The sequence below is a fragment of the Heterodontus francisci genome, unplaced genomic scaffold (assembly GCF_036365525.1).
Source record: "Heterodontus francisci isolate sHetFra1 unplaced genomic scaffold, sHetFra1.hap1 HAP1_SCAFFOLD_1305, whole genome shotgun sequence".
NCBI classification, from domain to species: domain Eukaryota; kingdom Metazoa; phylum Chordata; class Chondrichthyes; order Heterodontiformes; family Heterodontidae; genus Heterodontus; species Heterodontus francisci.
The window spans coordinates 55150-60000 of record NW_027142122.1 but is presented as its reverse complement, the minus strand read 5'-3'; positions in this window follow the sequence as shown (position 1 = coordinate 60000).

Genomic DNA, 4851 nt, shown 5'->3' with positions numbered 1-4851 from the left:
CCTGTGGGATGTGGGAGGCGGGGGGAAGGAGAGCGCCCTTGGTGCGTGTGTCTAGGCGATGCATTGCGGAAGGATGGGCGGGTGGGGCCGGGCGTGTGGGTTCCCGACTTATCGGTGAACCATTTGCTACTGCGGGGCCAAAGCAAAAGGGAAAGCATAAGGGCGCAGGCTGCCCTCTGCGGGACAGGTCCGGCCCTGACGCCGGTTTACGATTTCTCCGGTAAAGCACCTGTCGGGTGGCGACCGGAGGGTCTTTGCAGGGCCTGGATCTCCGAGCCCGTGGGACAGGCGGGAAAGGGTGGCGGCAGCCGGTTGAAGTCCCGACCCTGGGCAGCCTCCCGGTCTTACCTCCATAACTTCGGCGAGGAGGGTCCGATCCCCGCGCGGTCGACGGCAGGCGGTAGGGCTCGGAGGGGGCGCGGCCTGGTCCGCGAGTGCCCCGGCGCCGCCCCTCTGCCCGTCCGAGGGACAGTAGGAAATGGCCATACCGCTTTCCGGCCGATTGCCGCCGGACGTCCGGCCGCATTCGCTCGGTCTGCGCGGCCGGCGGTAGCCGGGGGCGAGGGGGCATCGGGCGGTGGCGGAACCAGGCCGGCCCGACCGCTGGGGGCCGCCCGGGCGACGTTTGAATCTGTCGGGTCGGACCGCCGAATCCCGCGGGATTTCGGGATCGAATCTGCGGGTGGAATCGGCACCTCGTCCCGCTGTCCGGTTCCCCCCCCCCCGTCGGACTGCAACGGGTTTCCGAGGCCCGTCGGTCAGGCGCGGTTCGCTCCGCAATCCGCCGGCCGATCGGCACCGGGCGGGGCTCTACGGAAAGAGGGGACCCTCCCGCGTCGAGTGCCGGCGCACCGACCCCGCAGGCTGACCGGGAAGGTGAAGACTCACCCCGCTGAATGCCCGGCCCCGGCTACCCTCCGGCTCCGGGGCCATAACTTCGGGGAGGGAGGTCCGATCCCCGCGCGGTCGACGGCAGGCGGTAGGGCTCGGAGGGGCGCGGCCTGGTCCGCGAGTGCCCCGGCGCCGCCCCCTCTGCCCGTCCGAGGGACAGTAGGAAATGGCCATACCGCTTTCCGGCCGATTGCCGCCGGACGTCCGGCCGCATTCCCTCGGTCGGCGCGGTCGGCGGTAGCCGGGGGCGAGGGGCATCGGGCGGTGGCGGAACCAGGCCGGCCCGACCGCTGGGGGCCGCCCGGGCGACGTTTGAATCTGTCGGGTCGGACCGCCGAATCCCGCGGGATTTCGGGATCGAATCTGCGGGTGGAATCGGCACCTCGTCCCGCTGTCCGGTTCCCCCCCGTCGACTGCAACGGGTTTCCGAGGCCCGTCGGTCAGGCGCGGTTCGCTCCGCAATCCGCCGGCCGATCGGCACCGGGCGGTGCTCTACGGAAAGAGGGGACCCTCCCGCGTCGAGTGCCGGCGCACCGACCCCGCAGGCTGACCGGGAAGGTGAAGACTCACCCCGCTGAATGCCCGGCCCCGGGAACCCTCCGGCGCCGGGGCCATAACTTCGGGGAGGAAGGTCCGAGCTCCGCGCGGTCGACGGCAGGTGAAAGGGGCCGGTGCGCCGCGGAAGGCGACAGCAGTCCCGTCAGGCTGCACCTCTGCTCGGGCGAACGGCGTCAGGAAAAGGGGGAGAGCACTTCCCCACCGATAGCTCCGGAACGCCCGGACCCATTGGCCCGCGGCACCGGTGGCTGCTAGAGGGGCTCCGGCGCCGTCAGCCGGGGTACGTCCCAGGCCGGCCGGACGGCGGGCAGCCGGAGGCAACGGCCTGGAACGGAGCCAGACTTGAGTCGTTCCGTGCCGTGGGCAAAAAGGCAGGGCTGCGGGTCAGCGCAGTTTGGCAAACCTAGCCGCAAGTGCGGGAAGGGCGGAGGAGCACACGGACGCCGCCTTCCCAAACTGAGCCCAAAGTGCCAGGCATGCCCCCTTGATCTCGCCTAATCAGTGAGCCCAAAATAATTTCAGAGTGTGGAAACCTGATCCAAAAAGGTCGAAAAGAACGGCCAGAGATCAAGTCCGAAAGGGGAAATCAGTAACAAGCAAGCAGAGTAATCATTAACCAAAAAGCGCAAAATTATGTTAAAAGTGTGAAAATCATTAACCAAAAAGTCGAAAATAATGTCCAGAGACCAAGTCCGAAAGTACAAATAATTAACCAGTATGCAGAGTCATCATTAACCAAAAATCGCAAAAGTAAGTAAAAGTATGAAATCATTAACCAAAAATCGCAAAAGTAAGTAAAAAGTGTGAAATCATTAACCAAAAACTCGAAAATAATGTGCAGAGACTAAGTCCGAAAGGGCAAATGGTTAACCAGTAAGCAGAGTCATCATTAACCAAAAATCGCAAAAGTAAGTAAAAAGTGTGAAATCATTAACCAAAAATCGCAAAAGTAAGTAAAAAGTGTGAAATCATTAACCAAAAACTCGAAATAATCTCCAGAGACTAAGTCCGAAAGGGCAAATGGTTAACCAGTAAGCAGAGTAATCATTAACCAAAAAGGGCAAAAGTAAGTAAAAAAGTATGAAATCATTAACCAAAAAGCACAAAATTAAGTTAAAAGTGTGAAATCATTAACCAAAATGTCGAAAACAATGTCCAGAGACTAAGTCCGAAAGGGCAAATGGTTAACCAGTAAGCAGAGTAATCATTAACCAAAAGGCGCAAAAGTAAGTAAAAAAGTATGAAATCATTAACCAAAAAGCGCAAAAATATGTTAAAAGTGTGAAATCATTAACCAAAAAGTCGAAAATAATGTGCAGAGACTAAGTCCGAAAGGGCAAATGGTTAACCAGTAAGCAGAGTAATCATTAACCAAAAGGCGCAAAAGTAAGTAAAAAGTATGAAATCAGTAACCAAAAAGCGCAAAAATATGTTAAAAGTGTGAAATCATTAACCAAAAAACTCGAAAATAATGTGCAGAGACTAAGTCCGAAAGGGCAAATAATTAACCAGTAAGCAGAGTAATCATTAACCAAAAATCGCAAAAGTAAGTAAAAAGTGTGAAATCATTAACCAAAAACTCGAAATAATGTCCAGAGACCAAGTCCGAAAGGGCAAATGGTTAACCAGTAAGCAGAGTAATCATTAACCAAAAAGGGCAAAAGTAAAGTAAAAAGTATGAAATCATTAACCAAAAAGCACAAAATTAAGTTAAAAGTGTGAAATCATTAACCAAAAAGTCGAAAATAATCTCCAGAGACTAAGTGCGAAAGGGCAAATGGTTAACCAGTAAGCAGAGTCATCATTAACCAAAAATCGCAAAAGTAAGTAAAAAGTGTGAAATCATTAACCAAAAACCCGAAAATAATGTCCAGAGACTAAGTCCAAAAGGGCAAATGGTTAACCAGTAAGCAGAGTAATCATTAACCAAAAATCGCAAAAGTAAGTAAAAAGTGTGAAATCATAACCAAAAACTCGAAAATAATCTCCAGAGACTAAGTCCGAAAGGGCAAATGGTTAACCAGTAAGCAGAGTAATCATTAACCAAAAATCGCAAAAGTAAGTAAAAAGTGTGAAATCATTAACCAAAAACTCGAAAATAATCTCCAGAGACTAAGTCCGAAAGGGCAAATGGTTAACCAGTAAGCAGAGTAATCATTAACCAAAAATCGCAAAAGTAAGTAAAAAGTGTGAAATCATTAACCAAAAACTCGAAAATAATGTCCAGAGACTAAGTCCGAAAGGGCAAATGGTTAACCAGTAAGCAGAGTAATCATTAACCAAAAGGCGCAAAAGTAAGTAAAAGTATGAAATCAGTAACCAAAAAGCGCAAAAATATGTTAAAAGTGTGAAATCATTAACCAAAAACTCGAAAATAATGTCCAGAGACTAAGTCCGAAAGGGCAAATGGTTAACCAGTAAGCAGAGTAATCAGTAACCAAAAGGGCAAAAGTAAGTAAAAAGTGTGAAATCATTAACCAAAAACCCAAAAATAATGTCCAGAGACTAAGTCCGAAAGGGCAAATGGTTAACCAGTAAGCAGAGTAATCATTAACCAAAAATCGCAAAAGTAAGTAAAAAGTATGAAATCATTAACCAAAAAGCACAAAATTAAGTTAAAGTGTGAAATCATTAACCAAATGTCGAAAACAATGTCCAGAGACTAAGTCCGAAAGGGCAAATGGTTAACCAGTAAGCAGAGTAATCATTAACCAAAAATCGCAAAATTAAGTTAAAAGTGTGAAATCATTAACCAAAATGTCGAAAACAATGTCCAGAGACTAAGTCCGAAAGGGCAAATGGTTAACCCAGTAAGCAGAGTAATCATTAACCAAAAATCGCAAAAGTAAGTAAAAAGTGTGAAATCATTAACCAAAAACTCGAAAATAATGTCCAGAGACTAAGTCCGAAAGGGCAAATGGTTAACCAGTAAGCAGAGTAATCATTAACCAAAAGGCGCAAAAGTAAGTAAAAAGTATGAAATCATTAACCAAAAAGCGCAAAAATATGTTAAAAGTGTGAAATCATTAACCAAAAGTCGAAAATAATGTGCAGAGACTAGTCCGAAAGGGCAAATGGTTAACCAGTAAGCAGAGTAATCATTAACCAAAAAGCGCAAAAATATGTTAAAAGTGTGAAATCATTAACCAAAAACTCGAAAATAATGTCCAGAGACTAAGTCCGAAAGGGCAAATAATTAACCAGTAAGCAGAGTAATCATTAACCAAAAAGCGCAAAAGTAAGTAAAAAGTGTGAAATCATTAACCAAAAAGTCGAAAATAATGCCCAGAGACTAAGTCCGAAAGGGCAAATGGTTAACCAGAAAATCCGTCGAATAATGTCCAGAGACTAAGTCCGAAAGGGCAAATGGTTAACCAGTGGAAGGGCGATCAAGCGGAAAAA